The sequence below is a fragment of the Phocoena sinus genome, chromosome 3 (assembly GCF_008692025.1).
Source record: "Phocoena sinus isolate mPhoSin1 chromosome 3, mPhoSin1.pri, whole genome shotgun sequence".
Taxonomy (NCBI): Eukaryota; Metazoa; Chordata; class Mammalia; order Artiodactyla; family Phocoenidae; genus Phocoena; species Phocoena sinus.
In genome coordinates, this window is record NC_045765.1 from 151628223 (window position 1) to 151649692 (window position 21470).

Below are 21470 nucleotides of genomic sequence, written 5' to 3' on the forward strand. Positions count from 1 at the left end.
AAGCAGGATTCAGAGAAGGTAATGAAATATGCTGTTTATTTTTAATTAAAACACTAAGGGTACATATAAGCAATATAGGTAGAGAGATCAATAGATATACATAGGTGACAGAGACACAGAGACATAGATGTATAGATACAAAGATACACAGATTAAAAGATGAATAGATAGATTTTTAAATTTGATTACATAAGGTACAAAAAAATTGTGTAAGAGGCTGTTAATGTCAGTACCTACACTGAAAGAAGGGGTAGTAAAAGAAAAGAGGGACAGAAAGGAGGAAAAATAAAGGAAAAAGAAGAAGTGTTAAAAGTTTTAAAGTTTCCATGATAAAAATAATATACAGGATATAATCCCATTTATTTAAAATTAATTGTGTGAATGATTTAATTTACATGGTAAATAATAGCAATAGAAATTTTTTTATATTTGAGTGCTACCAAGTGGTTTTACTCTCTGTTTGACTTTTAGGATAAGCATATAGTGTTTATGTACCAGCATATAATAACATCATTTTAATTAAAAAAGAAAATAAATGATACTGTTTTTATTAAATTTTCTTTTGTTTGAAACATATAAAGTGCATAAAATACCATTTACTGGCTAACTACTCTGGTTTTCTTTCATGTGCTAAAAGGATACAAAGATGAGTAAAACTCTAGGGTTTTTTAAAATATATCTTTAATGTAGGTGTCAGTGGAATTTTTGTTATATTATTTTTAGAATACTTATCTGACTAACATAATCTGGACAAGCATTTGTAAGTATTTCCAAAGATTTACTCATGAGCCAGAAAGAAAAAGCTTTAACATATGTTTAATACTTACCAATCATTTACTGATATGTCCTTCTAACCTAATTCCTTACTAGAACTTAGTCTAAATCTAGATACACATTTCTTATGTTCTATATCATATAAAAAATCTCTTTAGTAAGAATAAACATGTTAGGTATAATTCTTTACTTTATAGAAACTTTGTGGATGAGAAATCTCTCCAGGGGATACACAATATTCCAGCTACCTTTGGCCAGCAGTGCCTGGAGTTGTGATGTGCTTTGTTGCCAATAGGCAGTTGAAGAGGCTGTATAGTGCTTAACAGAATGGGCATTAAATTTAAATAGGACTGGTTTCTACTCCTGGTTCTGTCAACTGCCTAGCTAAGTAAATTTTGACAAACAACTTCACTGATCGTCAGTATCCTTATACTATATCAAATGAAAACAAAATCCATCTTGTAGAGACATATGTAAAATGCTTGTAGTTATTTATGCAAATATACAATAAGTTAAAGTCATTGCTATTATTATAATTAGTTGTATTATTATTACTATTGATAGCAGTAGCAGTTGCAATAATAATAACAGTGGTATTCAGGTGACAATTATAACTATAAGCAGAATTTTAAAAAAATAACAGAGGACTTCTATAAGCCATCCATCTTCTGCATGGTTTATGAATATCCAAAGAAAGATTTCAAGGATTCTGAGAACTTCCTAAATTTTCATCATCTATATAAAGACTGGAAAATGTTGAAGTGCTTTGAACTATGATGAAAAAACAAAGAGCAACTAAGAATATTGACTCCAAAATTCTACTTCTGCTGCATTATTTTGTGTGTGGATAATTTCATGATCCCAGAGTCTGTCCATGGTTCATATTTCATTGCCACCAACATGATATAAAGCCCTTTCTCTTTTATCTTTTTTTCACCATTCTTTCCAAAAGTATTGCTCTCTAGAGGAAGCAGTGTGTGTGCAGTTGTGAATCAAGAGTAGAACAAGAGAGTATGCAAGGGAGTCATTTTGATAATGGGCCCTGGGATCAAACCTGAGTGAGCCCAGAAGTTAGAATCACAGAGGCGTGACAAACACTGAAAGAAGGTGTGAGATCAATGGGGGAGAGGTCCTGAAGTGGAGACAGAATTGCTGGCGTAAGATCCCAGAGAGAATGACTTGAAAGGAGAAGTCAGAATAGGAAAATCAAAGCAAGGAGTCAGTGTGTTGTGTAGATCAACTAAGTGGTTGCTGAATTTATTAAAAATGATGACAATTGTTGAAAAGACAGTCTTTTCTCCATTGTATATTCTTGCCTCCTTTGTCATGGATTAACTGACCACAGGTATGATAAAATCTATGTCAAGCATGGATAAAGGAGTGAGGAAAAATGGCCTACCAAAGACAAGCAAGGAGATCATTTATCCTAACTCCAGGCCTGTGGTACTCCAGGCTATGGGAATAACACCATCTCTCAAGTGAGAAACATGAAATGGAAAAGAATCTTCAGACAGTAGTCAGCCTTGAGTTAAAGCAGGGAACTGAAGGGAATGTTCAAAGAGAAGGCTGAGGATACAAAGGATTTCCTAACGTTAAACAGATTTGCCAGTGGGCATATTTGGAATGAGGGAACTCTGATGAGATTTGGGGATACCTCAAGTTATAGAGTGATAAGAATCAAGGTGATGATAGATGACTGGAGAAGCTTCAACTCTGGAGAGGGCCTGATGTAAGTAAGAATGTGAGCAATGATGGGATTACTATAGAGGAAAAAGAATAATTTATAATTTTTGCTCCATTCCTAAGTATAGTTTAATCTTCATTGCAGGAGCAAATCCTTGGCGCTGAGGTCTGGTAGGGGATATTCATGACAGTGGTATGCAAAAGCTCTTGTGCAAAGCATTTCCGTTTTAGCTGGGAAAGAGTGAGCAATTCTTTCCCAGCTAGTGGTCTTAAATCCAGCTAGTGGTCTTAAATTCCAGGGTAGTCCCACGTGTGGTGTCACAGCACAGGAAGCTTTTGTCTCACAGTTGTACGAGTGCAACATCCATGTCTTTATGGTCCTCCTTAAACACTGCAGGACAAATTGTATGCTTAAAAATTAACTTGAGTATAAAGTTTATTTTATTCATAAATTCATCTTTTTCTAAAAGGAATTTCCACTTCACTGCAAGATAAACTAGCATTGTGACTAACTTTTTCAATGTCTTTATCAACAATTTGTAAAATAATTACTGTATAATAGAATAGTATTTTAATAATAAAATGCAAAAAATATTGAAGTCTTCTATGTGGCATGGTAAATAGGTTCTGGTACCAATTTAAATGTGTGTGGGTGGGTCCTCACACCAACAAAGAAGTCTCAGGACACCAGATGAGTGTCCTATAATTTAACTCAATTCATCAGATTCCACAAGTTAAAGGGTTCAGTCCTACAAGACTGCCTTCTCAGCTTCAAGATTAGGTTGCTACTGTACTTTTTTTTTTTAACATTTTTATTTGAGTATAATTGCTTTACAATGGTGTGTTAGTTTCTGCTTTATAACAAAGTGAATCAGCTATACATATGCTACTGTACTTCTGCCCAACTGGCTATAAATCAGAAGTTCCCATGACCCCCATTTTGGATTTGATTAATTTGCTAGAGTGGCCCACAAAACTCACAGAGAAACATTTTACTTACTAGATCACTGGTTTACTATGAAAGGATGTAACAGGAATAACCAGATGAAAGAGATGCATAGGACATGGTATGGGAGAAAGACCAGGAGCTTCTATGCTCTCCCCAAGGGCACCACTCTCCCCAAATCTCCACTGGTACACCAACTGCATGCTCTCCAAACCCTGTCTTTTTGGTTTTTTTGTGGAGGCTTCATTACATAGGTATAATTGATTAAATCATTGGCCATTGGCCATTAATTCAACCTCCAACACTCTCTCCTTCCCAAATCAGGGGAGTGGGACTGAAAGCTCCAAACCTCTAATCACTTGGTCAGTTCTAAACTTGAGCAGGACCCTGTGAGCCTCCTAAGCACGGAAGCCTTTCTGTCCCTTTCTTGACTCCAGCCTCCATGATCTTCCCTGAGTTCCAAAGGGCAGATTCAAACAGTTGCTAATCCAGGAAGGGAAGGGATGCAAAGACAAGGGAAGGGCAGCCAGGAAACAAGAGTGCAGCCTTGGGGCAGGGTCCTGGTTGACCTCAAGGGATACATATAACAATGTCTTTAAATTCTTTTAAGAGGTCAGCATTCTTCATACCAGAGAAAGACCCAAAGACCACCTGAGGCTACATTAATGGAACCAGAGAAGCTCATCAAGACGATTATCTGAGACCAGATTAGAGGAATGGAGGCCTTTCACACACCCTAATCTTATCAGCAACCCCACCCTTGAACCATCACCATACAACTCCTCACTGAACTCCCCTGGGTTGGAACACACAGTTTTCTAGGGCAGAAGCCCACTCTGTCCCACTTTGCCTGACAAAGCAATAAAGCTATTCTTTTCTACTTCACTCAAAACTCTGTCTCCGAGAGATTCAATTAGGCACTGGTGTACAGAGGCTGAGCTTTCGGCATCAGTTCTCCCGGCATTCAGCCCCCATCCTTAGGTGCAGTCCAACAGTCACCTCACTAACTTAAGAAAAGATACCTTTATGGATCTTATCTCTTAGGAAATCCCAATAGTTTTAGGAGCTCTGTGCCAGAAACCGGGATGAAGAGTAAATAAATATATATTTCTTATTATAAATCACAATATCACACAGGAATAAGTCAGCTGTTTTGAACAGTATTACACAGATGGAGTCCTCAGGTATGGGGACACATTATATTCAAAGAAAAAGAAAAGAAAAAAATTTCATGACATGTTTTTGCCATAAGGTAGTACTTTTAAAGTACCAAATGATTAAGAAAAGTTAATTCAAGCTAAAGTAACTTTGAAAAGAATAATTCAAATAATATTTTACATTTACTGTAAATTAATTTTCATGTCTAAATACATTAGAAAAGAAAATATACTCCTACTACTGTAAATAATGATGATGATTAATAGTTTTATGCATACCTGTTTGCTAAATATTTATAAACATTATTCTAAGTATCAAAAACTGTTTTATATGATGTAGAATGCTATTTACATTTGAAAACTTACAAGTAGCTATACACATGATAGAAAATAATTTTCAATAATTCCAAGGTTTAGGCCCTTTGTTTTCAAATGCTCCATAGTCACTGTGACAAAGGAGAGAAAGGCAGAGGACTCCTGAGATAGTAAGACAGTAACCACTTTTTTTTTTTTTTTTTTTTTTTGTGTGTGTGTGTGTGTGGTACGCGGGCCTCTCACTGTTGTGGCGTCTCCCGTTGCGGAGCACAGGCTCCGGATGCGCAGGCTCAGCGGCCATGGCTCACGGGCCCAGCCGCTCCGCGGCATGTGGGATCTTCCCGGACCGGGGCATGAACCCGTGTCTCCTACATCGGCAGGCAGACTCTCAACCTCTGCGCCACCAGGGAAGCCCCAGTAACCACTTTTTAGGTGGCAAATCCCCCTTCCCCTTTTATCTAGAAGTAGTGAAAATAACTTCAAATCAGGCAATAGAATGTTTTGTTGGATTGTGGATTTCGTACAAAACAGCCTTTCCCTACAGTTGGGTTTCAGTGGGAAATGAAATGCATGCAACTTTAGGGATTCAAAGCTTTTATTTGTGAATATTTACCTTAAACTATGATAAAATATTTTGTTTGGTTCCTTTTCCCCACTTTACATGCATTACTTTATTTCAGCATTAACAGAGAGATTTCTATATGTTTATTTAAAGGAACAAGTAGAACTGGAAGAAATGAATATAAAGAATGTGAATTTTATATTGTCTTTGCTTCAAGAAAACACTCTTAGCCTCCATGAAGAATTCACTAAGCTTTTCTTAACCACTTGGATCTAACCAGCTCTGAACAATTTGCTTTATTTCTTCTTTCTCTTCCTTCATTTGTAGATGAACAAAGTGAAGTCCCTTTTGTGTGTGTGGGGGTCCATTTCCTACACTTCAAATTCACAAGTATTTAAAAACTGTGTACTACAAGTTATATTACCATGCATTAGCTGTGTCACATTTTATTTGGGGACATGTAAAACTGTATATTCCAAGTATTTGTTTTCCCTTTTAAGAAATGAATTTCCATAATGCACATAATAATAATGCCTCAGATAGGCAGTTCTATTATCTATACTTCATGGATAAGCTTCACCATTGGGGGGGGGGGGCAGAAGTGCAATTTTATTTATAATTTCTATTCTCAGTTTTCCTTTGAAACATCAAATAGGATATTGATATTTTTTTTGGCACTTAAGCTATTTACTTACTGTGACTTAACGAACTGTTATAGAGTGAGCCATATTCCCACCGTGCATTTCATACAACTATTACTAAAACTTCTTTTCAGAAGGATTTATCTTCTAATCAATATTTTTCTTATTGTGCCATTTCCAGAAGTACTAAAGAGACTTCTCTTCTGTAACAGGATTTGATTCTGTTATGGTTTACCCTCTGTAATAGCTGTACAATGTACAACAGCAAATGTAACAGGTGGACCATCTAGTTCTTGTGATGTTGCTATCGTCCCAATTATATTTGTACGTTTCCAAGGAAGGTGAAAATCTCTCAATTGCATTATCAAGTAAAAAGCAAAGTGTTGCAGAAATTTGAAATTATGCTTGAAATCATTCTTTTCACTGAAAAAGATCATGTTAAGACATCAATGATTAGATGTTTTTAAATTATTGTTTTTGAAAGATTATTTAGTCGATAAACTCAGAGATAAAAATTCATGATCATTGATAAATATAATCTGGATTCTTTCTTTTCCTTGAACTTGGAATTTTGATATTGAAATTGAAATAGGTAGTTGTGAATTCTTCAGAGACTATACACAAAATTCCTTTTGAGAAACAGCACTCTCCATGTGATATATATTTTCTACAGATGATTTACTGGTTACAGACAGGCTGTGACCTTTCTCTCCCAATTGCAAACATATTAAGCAGAGCTGATTAACGGAGTCGAAAAACACTGGGTTATTTTCTCTTATAGTGGTCTTTGACAAAGCCCTCTTCTCTGAGCCCTCCTACTTTATTCGCTTGCAAATCACTGTGCCTAAAGAGTCTTTCCTCCCCCAGCCCAAACCTGGAGCCCTGCAGCGCCATCAGTGGCAATATCTTCCTATGTGAGGGACGTCTCTTATTAAACAGAAACGCTGAATGGAAACCAATCAGATAGAGAGTTCCTTTGGCTTCAGCTTCCTGCCTGTCTGAGTTAAAAGTGATGCTCGCTGGAAGAGGGAGGCACACTGAGATTCAGCTGTGAAGATACTATAAAAAGAGGAGAGGGAATGAGAGAGAAGCAACACCAGAATTGTCAGCGCTGAGCAGGGCTAAACTCGATTCCATTGCTAAACAAGGTAAATGTTATTTACTTTGCTTGACAATATAAGCTCTTTAATTTTTGCTTTCCTGTAATGTAGTAATACAAATATTGCTTTTCTCCTAGTTGCTATATTTTTCTCTTTCCCCCTCTCTCAACATTTAAAAGCAGGTAAGAAAACGTTTTATAGTATTTGAATAAGACATTAAAATGCTCAGTGAAAAAGCTTGCAATGTTTGCTTCTTATTTTACTTTTACAAAACTGATACCTACCAAAACTCTTTTTATAGTGCTCAAACTTGCATATGGAGCATTATTATAAAAATAAAACTAAACTTCACATTGTGTTGATTTTGGTGGCTTTGAATTACTCACATATTAATTGTGTTTGTGTGTACTATTATATCAATTTTAAATGGACTCCTGGTTTTCTCATAACTTTTGTTTACATAATTTGAGTCAGACTGTCAAAAATAAAAGACATCTTTTTCATGTCTTAATAAGAAGTGATTTATTTTTAATATTAAAATGAAATGATACATAAACAGTAAAAATAACACATATATAGATGGACATAGGATGTCAGGATTATGGTGATCACTTTACCTGGTGAAGGAGGTTTCTTCATATATTTGTAGTTCTCACTCAGGTCAATATTCTGAATGTGTACATCTGTTGGCTATAATTGCTCTCCATTATTGCAGGCAAATGTATCTTAATGTAATAAAGACTGTGGATGAAAACCACAGGAGGGAGAGAGTTTCAAAGGCAAAATTGTGTTTTATTTGAAGTGATATGGAAAATGTAATGACTTGAAGGAGCATTTTTTTTTTACTTTGCATACTTAAAATAACCATTCGCATCAATTGTATTTTCAAGCACGCTAATCTCTAAAAAGGCATGTCGAATTTTAACTAAAAGGTTATCAATATTCTACAGTGTTTACATTTAGATACGGTTAACAGTGTGTGTTCTCAGAATCTATTCTAAATAACATAAGTGCATAAAAGTGATCACCTGTAGTAGATGAGTTCACATTTATTTGTATTAATAACTTTAGATGAGAATGTAATGGACTATAGATTTGAGGAGAAACTGGAGGTCTTTTCTGGAGATTTGTTGTAATTTAATATTGTGTTATATATCTATGAGATTAATCAAGATTTTTTCACAAGGTCTTTGAAATCTATGTAGCATGAAAAAATAAGTGATTTTTATAACAGCAAAAGGTGGTAACCTTTTCATGAAAGGAGGAAATCTTCATTTGGCTCTCTTTACTTATATGTAAAATTAGCAGTGTCATCTATTTTCAGCCATAGCTAAGAATGAACTTGATCACTCAGTGTTCTTAACTTGGAAAAAAAGTATGATTTAAAAACCTCTAACTGATTCAAGAAAGGATAAATCCTATTTTCAGATTCAGACACTGCTTCATTACCTAGACAATGCTGTGTCAAGTGTAGAACTACAAAACCGGTTAATACAGGTTTGAATGGTAGATTTTTTTGAAAAATAAAGAAAATGAAATAACATGCTATTCCAGCACATAGCAGCAAAGAACTTGGACATAACATGAACAACATGCATTTGCGGTCTTGTCATCAAGCATATTATGGATGCAACTGAAGTTTTCACAAAGGAAGAGTACAAAATAACTGTATGCACTTAATAGATATATGCTGAGATGATGAAATACTGTCATCTCTGTATTTGCTTTGAAAAATGAGAAAATGTAAGATAAAGCTCATGATATGAGCAAATCTAATTCTGGAAATCATGAATAGAAAAATGCTTCAGAGGAAGCAGGTAGTGTCAGTTTTTCTAACTTTAAGTCAGAAAGATTTGGTAGGAACTAATAAAGCAAGTCATATAAGATAATATTTTCTAGGATGGAAAAATAAGTTTTCCCTTTATTACACTATTTGACAGCTTAAAAAACAATTGTGAAATGGTTCACATAATTATGTCACCATTATTGTATCCTTTGCATAATTGAAATAAAAATGTCTTGTATCACTGCCTACGTGTAAAAGATCACAATATCAAAGTTGGCTTTGAAATTACATTTTTAAATGATACGTTGCTTGATTTGATCAATTGTATGTTAGATCAGAAGCTCTTCTGAATGTTAACTTGCATGAAAAGATTTCACTTGGTATTTTACTGTGCCCCTCATACATGCAAAGTTTAGCCAGTTTAATATCGATTCTTTGGTACATACACTAAATGGGAATAAAAAAAAAATAATCAGAGATTTTTTTTTCTGCTGGGTTACCTCTTTTTAGTGATTTGAGGCAGACACGCATTCCATACAATATTTACACAGTGTATAGGTGCAGCTAATCAGAATGCTTTGGACAGTGCTTAAAATTACATAACAAAATATGTGAGTAATGTGGCGATATATTGTATGCAAGAAAGTATAAATTAAGTTGAGAGTTAATTTAAAAAATACATGTGAGTGTGTCACAAATAAACATTGGCTGTAACTTGTTCTCTGTGAAAGTGAAGAGCCTAGAATGGATCATTACTTAGTGTTAATACAAATGCTTCATCAGTTTGCTATACTCTTTAAGACTAATTTTGTTCCCTCAAAGGTAAATTTAAAGTATAAATAAATTTAACATTTAAAAAAAACCGAGTGTGATACTTTAAGAATGTCCAATGTGATATTTTAAATATTTATACTTCTGACTTCAAGGATATATATATATATATATATAATTATATATCTAATATATGATCCTATTATATGTATTATCAAATAGTAACATTAGTAGAGTAAGTTTGGTTTATGGTGAGGTATTTTATTATAAAAACTCTACTTAGGTTCTTAGGCATTTTACTTAATTTTTCTATTTAATGAAATTTTCTAGAAGAAAACATGCTAAATGGGACCAAAGGACATTGGTTTTAATTAGCTTTGTTTTTACCTGATGTGAATTTATACATATGATTATTTTCATTGTAGAACATGAGACGTTTCCTAAGGTAAAGCAATTTCTTTCTTCGTATCTTGCATATCTGTTTTCAAAAATGAGTTGTGTCTTAAAATATAATCCCCAAAAGCTTCTTAATGTCTATGACATTACCTTATTTAGGTGTTAACATAAAATTCTAGAACTTTAGAAATGGGGTTTTAACCACCTCCAACTTTGATGTTGCACAGGAAAACTGAGGTTTAGAAAAATCAGATTACATAACTGAGGCTGTCAAATTATATATGAAAAATTGTCAACGTTGTGTGAAAATATATCATCATGTGGAAACATTGTGTGAAAGTTGAGTCATGAGAATCATATTAGGAATGTATACACGCACACATGTACGCACACGCACACAGTGATGAGTTGAAAACACTGACTACTAGATAGTTTTAAACATCCTGAAAAAGTTTTTTCTCCTATGACTCACTTCAAATTCCTCTGCCTGGAACCACCATTATCCTCATCATTAAAATATGGTAAGGAATGCACAGTGAGGAGTGTCTTTATAGCACTCTTAAATATTTTCATAGCAGTCCTAATATGTTAATGCACTTATCCCTAAATTTAGCACTACTGAGAGATGGTCTTATAGCCTCATTAAGATGCAAAGTGTCTGAATAAAAGCAGGATCTCTGGAGCCTAACCAAAACATTTTATATTAGAACTACTGAGAAACACCTCCCAAAACACAAAAGTCCTAATAATGGATCTTACTGCTTATGAAGAGAAAATGGAAACCTCACAAGGCATTGTTGTTGCTGTGGTGGGTGTGTGTGTGTGTGTGTAAATACATATTTATTTATTTTTAAGAGAAAAGGTGGGGAAAAGGAGAAGACCTGAATATTTAAGTGATATTCAAGGTTTTCCTTTTTTCTCTTTTTTTTCCTTATTCCATTACTTTGCTAAATTATAAATCAATTGCAGGGGGAATGAGTGCTCTCAGTCTCTATATCTATTCATGAACAAGATAATTCTTGGTCTTTCTAATTAATCAATGAAACATCACAGCATATGACTGTTTTGTAAGGTTGAATTAAAAAGCCTGCTCTACATATCACTCTTTGAGATTAATCCTACAATTGCAAAGAAAGGAGATAGCAGTGGCTAATAGTTATTATTTGATTTTTGAGTTTAAAGATGAACGTGTTCCTAAATGTACTGTAAGAAATAGATATACCCGACAGAATTTATATTGGAATATGCTAAACTCACTACAGTTTATGTATTATTAATAGAGTATCCAACGCATAATGGACTTTTCCTTCATATTTACTTGAAACAGGATGTTAGGAAAGTCATAAAAAACAAGGGACAATATTTATAATATTTATAAGAAGGAAGTATAATAAGGATGACAACAATGCATAACAATGTGTAATCTAAGCAAATAAACACCAGTAGTTCACTTCCTATGATAAAAGATATCATTTAAATCATACTGCTTTTATAAACTAGGCCATCAATCCTAAAAGTTTTCAAAGGGCGTTTTCCCCCAGACAAGTAATTTCTCTATCATCTATTTTTTTCTACCAAACAGGTTACTTAAATAATTTAATGTAATTGCACAAAATATTTTTCAAAATATTCACATTTACGTGTTATAAATACTTCACAATGCAAAGAATATATCAGAAATCTAAGAAACTCAAATCTCTTTTTCACTGTAATGGTAATTAAGCCACAGAGGAAACATTGGAGAAAACTTACAGGTCAAATTACAAAGTAACATCTACATATCTATATCTTCAGGTATTTATCTATACATCTGCATCCATATGTATTTCTGTGTATCTGTATCTACAGGTAGATCTGTATGTGTGTGTATGTACCCAAAAAATATATATGGAAAATAGAAAGGAATAACACAATCAATTATTTCAATGTATAAATAAATTATAGCCTTTAAATTGTTACAATGGTGTGTAACATTAGACACTAAGAATCTATTTTGTCAGGCAGTTATGGATATTATATTATGAACAAATAATAAAATGGCAATTAAAACTTTAAATTTTGGAAAAATTTAAAGTTTGTGTGTTATGATTGATTTGAATAATTTTTTGAATAGGGAGAATTAGACTTGCATTTTTTAAAACTGTAACTAGAAATAATCATTCTCCATTGAATGTCTAAAAGTCTTGACCTCATAAAATTATAATCTCTTTACCCACTCTTATGGTGGGTGGGAAAGTAAAGTAGGAATCATAGTGCTATCTCAAACCATATTAGGTAAAAATTAGATTATTATTATCAGAAAATAAGATCTTTATTATTTTTTGTTATATAAAATACAGAGAGAGCACATTACATGATGGAATTTTATTTATTTGGTCATTTTCCATAGCCGAGGGTCAGTCAATAGGCATTTTATATTTCTTGTATTATTGGGTAAGTTAATTTTTGCTTAATTCCAAATTTTCTTTATATTGAAAATATACTAAGATTAAATAGCATTGCTTTATGTCTAATAACATATATATAATAATTTAATAAAACAGTCAAGGATAAATATTTGTATTAATTCCACTCACCAGGTAAATGTTATAACTTATTAGAACAATATAAATCAACCATGCATGTACTGAGCAGGGATTGAAATAGGTTTAACTATTAGAAGAGAAACAATATTTTTTCTTCTCCCCTAATCGTGCCAGTTTAACTAGATGATGTGACATTTTATATATAGTTTCAATTCAGTTATGCTTTTTCGTACAATAGCATTAAATAAGATTCAGATTTGTATTTCTGACAATATTACTCTTCCAATGACTAAATAATTAATACACTTTTATAATAATATATATGGTTTTGTATGCAAATCATGTGTCTGTCTTTTCTGTTTAGCTTAGAATTGAGGTACCTGATACAATCATTAACAGTGAAGAAAGTTATCATACCGGGAATAAATATATTTTTCTTTATAATTAAAATTAACTTTGGTCAGTTTAGAATAGGGAGTTCTATTGAAATACAAATAGTGAATACCAATAATAAGCTTACAGTTTTAAATATTGCAGTTATTTTAGTTCATTACAATGAAGACTTTTTAAACAGTGCTCTCTGTATCTATATATTTATCTCTCTATATCTATTACAGATATATATATATATATATATATATATATATATATATATATATACACATATATGTATAAGGTGTCTCGAGCTCACTACTTTGGACTTGAGACCTGTGTTAAATTTTGCTTTCAATAGATAAATAGGGAAGACTGTTTTATTTAAATAAGAAAGAAACTTCCAATTTTGGAAATTTTTTTGCGATTTTAGAAAATTAAGAGGATAATTGTTCTAATAGAATTTTTAAAAAATAAATATATATCAGGAAACTGCTTGAGTTTATAATTCCTTATACCCAAAGATGAATACTGAAACTGACGGAGACCAAATGACAGAATGGAGACTAAGAAAGTAGTGAGATTCAATTGCAGACTCAGTAGCAGAGTCACAGAATAATTTAATAATAATGCTATCATGGATGTCTGGTGTCTCCCCAGATCTATGCTTCTTGTGGTTTGTTGCTGACAAATGAAGCATTGCTTTGAGATCACTGTAACCCTTTATTTAAACACAAGCATGGAGATTGCGCTCCATTTTACCCAAGACTAAACTGCTTATCGAAGTCTTACATTGAAATTGAGCTTTAAACATATTCAAGGAGGAATAAAATTTTATTTCAGGATAAATATGTCACTTGTATATGTCTTGCATTATATTTCAATGACCATATTTTTAAATTGCACTCTTCTAAAATTACAAGAAAATGTAGGTAAACAGCCCCTATGGAAAGAGCGTTGAGGAAACTCTACCCCAGAATGAAAATTTTATTTAGATTGTGGGTTTGGACAAACATATCCTTAAGTATTTATAAGTAATGTTTTGTTATATAAAATATGGAACTGAAAGCAGATTTTAGAAAATAATCATTATAGAATTCTATACATAGTCAGTCATACATTACAGTGGCTTTCTACAAATAAGAGATGTTTTATAAACTATCAGGGATATACATTTTATTAAAATTACAATTTTATATCATTTTTCTAAATGTAATTACTTGATGTTTTTATTACCTTTCATCCAGTATTTTTACATATGTCAACAGGAACCCATTTGAAACTAATCTTTATCTCCATGGTGAGAAAAATTTTAAAGTATTAAATAGGCAATTTGCTAAAAGTAGATTTTTAACCAATTTAATATATAAGAAAGTAAGCATACAGAAGATTATGGAAGGAATTTTTAGTCTTTAACGTGATTAAAAAGTTCTCAATAAAAAATATACTGATAAGATATATCAAATGATATACTAGTAATATATAACTCTATAATTCATTAATAAGTTACTATTTCTAAATGCTAGGTGACGTATTGTGCTGAAAGTGTTAAATGTTATTTTCTCCTTTAACTATAACTATAATCTATGAGGAAAGAAATTATCCACATCCATCTTCTTTTATCCTTCCCCTTCTGCTTGAATTCTGAATTGTTTGGTGGCTAAAATAGACTTAAGTTATATGTTGCCCACTGACGTCTTCCAAATTGAATGTAAGTCTATAGTGATTCACAGAAAGCAGATTTCTTTTTCCATGCAATGAACTGTGATAATTTGTTTCTCTTGCTACTTTTAACTACTTGTGCTTTCTTACCTTCACTGCAGCTTTAGCTTTGCTGCTACTTCTGTTTCCATACTTATGGCTTTGCTTCTAACTCCATATCAGTTTTCCCTAGTCCCACTCCTCCTCTACATCCAAGACAGAATATATTTAACTACCAGTGCTTTTCCTCCTTAATTTGGCTTGCACTCTGGGGAGATAATTCAGTGACCTGTAATAGAAAAGTAGCTTTTCTAACATGAGAAACTCCTTAGATGAGGCGCTAATAAAAACTGGTCGATATATTTGTGGGCAATTTTAGAAACTCTTCTCCTCTGTTCCACCTCTCCCAACTTTTATTTTCTAATTGACTGAAAATGGGTCTTATAGGGAGTTGAATATTACCAAGGTCACAATTCATTAAAAAGAGATAAGTAGAACAAGGAGACGTGGTACTACTGACAAGTGGATTTGACTGCAGGTCCAGGAATGGAGCCCTGCCACGTATACAGCTGCAGGAGGATTTTGGAGAATCGTTAAGAAAAATTGGGACTTGAAAATCTAAGGCTATCCTTGTATCCTTGTATGTTAATACTCATAAGTTGTGTGTGTGAGGCGACAAGTTGGCAGTGTTTTGATATTGACTGCTTGGCCTCAGGAATCCCAAAATGGATACATACAAACTTTTTACATTAAGAAGCTGATTTTGGGTTCCATTTTCATGTAGTAGAAATGACAGTCCATCTTACAGTTTGCAGGTGTTGGTAGAAGCAGTGCTTCTCATAACATCAGTAGAATAATGTAGTGTCCTAAATGTGTGCAGAAGTCTGTTCAGAATCCTATAGGCACTCTTTGTATTCTTTTCTTTTAAGCTATCAGGAAAAAGATCTTCGGATTATTTGTAGTAGTTAATTAATTTATCTGTTGGCTGATTATTTCATTTTCTTACCTTTGAATTTACTCATTATTGAACACCTGCTACAGGTCCTAGCTCTATGCTGTTGTGGAACATGTGCTGAGAAGACCTTCACATGGAAACCACTCTTATTTCCAAACAGCTTCAGTTGTTAGAGATTTTCCTTTTGCCATAAGTGACATTTATCTGTTTGTAAATTGTCTCTTTATTTTGTCTTAGTTTTCCTTGGTACTAATCTTTATTTCACCCCTATGTAATAATATTAAAAGAAAAGCATTCAAAGAAAACTTTGTCCAGCCTATATCTTTTCTTCAGTATAAACAACACTCATTACTTCAATTTTAAAGCAAGTAGCATTTTACAGACTGCTCTACCATTCTAGTTGCCCTGTGTGAATTGAACTCTTGTTTGATATTGTCCCTAAAATTGAAATCAATAATCCTAATACGTAACAGGGAGCACACAATAAGTAGGACTATAACTCCCTTTTAAAAGCTACTTTTCAAATTAATCCAAGACCATTTTTCTATTCCTCTTCGCTGCTTCCAAAAGACATACAAAGAAAAAAAATGTCTTTATGATTTGTAATTGTGTCTTGTAAGACAAAATGCCAAATCCTTACATATATACACTAGTCACATCTTACATTGGTCTTTTACTATCTAGTTCTTCAACCACTCTTCTTATAAAGACCTTCATATCTCTTTGCTGTATTGTTATAATAACCGTTTAGTTGCTCACCTAGCCAACAGTATATTTAATTAATAATACATTCCACAAAGTATAATTTTATAAATTAAGAATACACTCAATAACAATTTCTCCCTAATCCCCAAGCCATCACATCTAGAAATACATCAGTACATCTCAGCCTTGGATCCAAGTCTTCAGCCATTGGTTTTTATCTTATATTTTAACGTTTTCCTGCTAAATTATGAGTCTTAAAAATATGACCACATACTTAAAGGGCCCAAAGTATACATTTCATGATCAAAACTATCCTGAAATCTTTTTTTTTAACATCTTTATTGGAGTATAATTGCTTTACAATGGTGTGTTAGTTTCTGCTTTATAACAAAGTGAATCAACTATACATATACATATATCCCCATATCTCCTCCATCTTGCATCTCCCTCCCTCCCACCCTCCCTATCCCAACCCTCTAGGTGGTCACAAAGCGCAGAGCTGATCTCCCTGTGCTATTTAGCTGCTTCCCACTAGCTATCTATTTTACGTTTGGTAGTGTATATATGTCCATGCCACTCTCTCACTTTGTCACAGCTTACCCTTCCCTCTCCCCATATCCACAAGTCCATTCTCTAGTAGGTCTGTGTCTTTATTCCTGTCTTACCTGTAGGTTCTTCATGACATTTTTTTTTCTTAGATTCCATATATATGTCTTAGCATATGTTTTTTGTCTTTCTCTTTCTGCCTTACTTCACTCTGTATGACAGACTCTAGGTACATCCAACTCACTACAAATAACTCAATTTCATTTCTTTTTATGGCTGAGTAATATTCCATTGTATATATGTGCCACATCTTCTTTATCCATTAATACGATGATGGACACTTAGGTCGTTTCCATCTCCTGGCTATTGTAAATAGAGCTGCAATGAACATTTTGGTACATGACTCTTTTTGAGTTATGGTTTTCTCAGGGTATATGCCCAGTAGTGGGATTGCTGGGTCATATGGTAGCTCTATTTGTAGTTTTTTAAGGAACCTCCATACTGTTCTCCATAGTGGCTGTACCAATTCACATTCCCACCAGCAGTGCAAGAGTGTTGCCTTTTCTCCACACCCTCTCCTATCTTGAAATCTTTATAAAAATATTTTAGGTATGAGTTAGTGTAAGTTCCCTGGAAGAAAGGCCAAAGCTTTCATGATATTTATGGAGTTTTCATATCATCCTGAAAAAGTATGGACTGCTTAACAGTTTATAAGTTAAAGTATTTGTACTTAACAAGTTTATCAAAATAATAGTAAAAATGCACTTGGTTGGTGGTGCCAGTAGACATACAATGTCTTCCCAGCTGTATTTACTAATTGTCTTATTAGTAGTTTATCTTCATTTCTGGGTGCAAATTGTCTCATGTATAATAAAATGCAATGAACAGGAAGTGTAGATAGGTAATATTTTATGGTTGGAAGGTCAAGCAAAGTCCTGGAGTCAGACATTCAAAGTAGAAAAGCCAGTTTTACTATCTACTTCATGTATGAGTTTGAGAAAGTCTTTTAATGCTTCAGAGCTCTTGAAGCTTCCTGAGAAAAGATATGAACAATATCTACATTATAGTGTATTATGAAGAGACACTTCTGATCCTATAATAACTGCTCTTATTAAGAATGTTATTGCTCAGGTTCATTATAACTAGGTAAAGTGCACTGAAACTTTTCATGTAGCATAAGAGACACCTAGCTTAATTTGATGACTCTTTCATTGCTCTTGAAATTAGATAAGGTAAATCTGTTACAACATTATGAATATAAATATTCATACATATCATGTGGTTCCTTAAGTTGACATAGCATACAATGAAAATATTTTATATTCTGAAAAATTTTGTGGTGTAAATTTATACCATATTGAAATTAATATAGAATATTTACAATCATAGGTAGAATACTATAAAGTTTATTGCTTTAAGTTAGAATGAGTACATTACACATGGATCTTGGAGATATGAATGAGTTATGAAAGTCTTTGAAATCAATGGTAATAAAATTTCATAGTATCTCCTATCATCACATATTTTAATGCTGGGTATTTAACTTTCCTTTTCTATCATTTTTATGGTTTTCTCCCTTTTATTTTTTGAATTACATTAATAACTAAAGTGAATGGTATTCTTGAACTTAAAGTGAATAGAGCTTATAAAGATGGTTTATTTGTACAAGAATTTTACGGTGTTTTGAAAAATGTAGTTCAAACAAAAATGATAATAATGGGGCTTCCCTGGTGGCCCAGTGGTTGAGAGTCCGCCTGCTGATGCAGGGGACACGGGTTCGTGCCCCTGTCCGGGAGGATCCCGCATGCCGCAGAGCGGCTGGGCCTGTGAGCCATGGCCACTGAGCCTGCGTGTCCAGAGCCTGTGCTCTGCAACGGGAGAGGCCACAGCAGTGAGAGCCCTGCGTACCGCAAAAAAAAAAAAAAAAAAAAAAAGATAATAATGATTGCATGCTTGTAACATTCACTAAAATTAACTTGGAAGTTATATTTGTGGTGAATGATTTGATTGTTTATTCCTAATCTTTGTAAAATGAGTTAGTATTCATAAAATATAGAAACTATTTTAAGTTATATTTAGTAAATATTTACTATGCATATAGCATTTTTCTGGGTGCTGAGGTTATAGCAGTGAACAGGATACCAAGTGTTTCTAATCACCAGAAGATACTTTCTTGGGGAGTAATACAAATAACAAATAAGATAAATATGGTACTGATGAATGCTGAGAAAATAGGCAGTGGAGTGGAGAGTTTCTGAAGGGGTGGGTGGACTTTATCAAGGTAGTTAGGGGGCGTTTTTTGAGACGGTGATATTTAAATTGGTTCTGAATGGAGAGAAGGAAATATCTTGAAAAGCATCATTTTAGGTAGAAGAAATGGCAAGTTCAAAAGCTCTGGCATGTTAATAAATTTTGCTCTTTTTCTATATAATATTCTTATTAAAAGTAATTTAATTTGTAAAAACTAGATTGTTATATTATGCTTATTTAGATACTTATAAACTTATTAATAAAAATGTGAAGTGGACACTTTCTATTTCTCACCTTAATGTTAACAACGTGCATTCTTGCATTTTTCTTGCTTCATGAAACAAGTGGTTCTAATATAATATTCATCTTTGTATGTATATAAAGTTAGCCTTTTATTAAATGTTACTGTTTATATAGTGGTGGGAATTTCAGACAGCTACTATAGAATATTTAGATATCAACTCTTAGTGTCCAAGATTTTTAGTTTTCTAGTTTCTCCTGGTTGTAAGTTGAAGACTCACTGAAGCTAAGGCAGGAAAGCGTATCTTATTGTAACGAGGACATATATACCTGTATATATGTCTGTATATTTCTGTATCATTATCTGTAATGATAAGGGACAGTTAGTCTTACAACTCTCCAAAGGAAAAAATGAAAAAGAATTCCTCCTTTATCCTGAATGTCGAGGGAGGTTCTATCCTTCCTGAAGGCACTAGGGACAGCAGGATCTGTTCTAGAATTGTCTCTAATGTCTCCAAATGTTGATACCTTCCTATCTGTGTGATTATATTTTGAACATAATTTTCATACTTTTTTATAGTTTCCAAAAGAAGGAGTCTAATTATGTGATTGCAGTTCTTCTCTACTTCTAAGGATCTGCTGTCCTACAAGTTCCACTTTCATCATTTTGTTTGTTATGTTATGCCTACCTTTATTTTCTGGCACTTTTACGGCTTCTCTTTCTTTTTTTCTGATCTCCTCTTTTCGATGATCTTTGGTTAAAGTTTCAGAGACATCTGTATTAGTCTGTTAACTCTTTGTCCCAGGACTGTAGACAGTCTTTTTGTTGGTGTTCAATATTTTCCTTACCATATCTGAATTAGGTGACCCTAGTCATATTCTCTTACGTCCTTATATACAATGTATTTGCTGGAAAAGTGACCTTTGACCTCACAAGGACTGGTTGGATACCCTTCTTTAAAAGCACCTGTCAGCACAGTACTGAATGTATATTGATAGGACTACACCATTTGTGCAAAATAAACAATTATAATGACAATATTCTCACCCCAAATAACATGTAGGTAATATGCTTCTTATCCTACCAAATTGTGTTCATTTTGGCTAAAATGTAATTTACAGTTATAAAACAAAAATGAAAATATGCCCAATTTGGAGTTTTAAGATTATATCATAAATCGTTATTGGTTATTGGATGTTTTCAATAAGGAAACACAATGGTCTATGTATTTTGGGTGAATCATGCTTTGGTAAATAATTCTTTCAGTAAGTTCTACACTGCTTAATTATAAAACTGATTCATACACCACATTGGAAGATGTGGTGTTTATAACTTTTGATCTGATGCTAACTATATCTCCTAACTCCCTCCTCCTTCCCTTCCCAGTGTTAAATCTGCCTGCCATTCTTTGGAGCTACAGAGAAGGGAAGAAATCATGTTTACTTAAATACTAACTGTAATGGTTAAAAGCTTGGATTCTTGAGCCAGAAACACCAGCTTTATCTCTTGCCTCCAGTGTGGTCTCAGTGATTTATTTCATCTTCCTAAATTTCAATTTCCTCAGGTGAAAATGTGGATAATTGTAATATTAGGGTTGTTGCAAGATTGATTATGATAATACATATATCAAAGTACTTATTATAATAGCCATTTAGTAAATATTAATTTTGCCACTATTCTTATTATATTCAGAATGTACTCAAACTGTCAGTTTCTAATATTGTTTTTAGGGAATTTTACCAGGAATTTTACCAGTGTATTTGGGAAAAAGTAGTTATAATATTCTGTACATGTTTCAGGACTTTTCTTTGTCTAAACTTTTTTTTCTTTCTTTTTAACTCATTATTTATGTATTTTTGGCTGCGTTTTTTTTTGTTTTGTTTTGTTTTTTTTTTTTTTTGGCTGCGTTTTGGTCTTTGTTGCTGCGGGTGGGCTTTCTCTAGTTGCGGCGAGCGGGGGCTACTCTTCGTTGCAGTGCGCAGGCTTCTCATTGTGGTGGCTTTTCCTGTTGCAGAGCACGGGCTCTAGGTGCACAGGCTTCAGT

At 33.3% G+C, this 21470-nt stretch overlaps 1 protein-coding gene across 1 annotated transcript in view; it reads left to right on the plus strand.

Moving 5' to 3' along the window:
• The first annotated feature begins 6948 nt into the window (after window positions 1-6948).
• CDH9 (cadherin 9) overlaps window positions 6949-21470 on the plus strand; it is a 120597-nt gene continuing 106075 nt past the window's right edge. The window contains 1 exon segment of the mRNA XM_032628739.1: window positions 6949-7226. The gene's annotated coding sequence lies outside the window, so the exon portion shown is untranslated.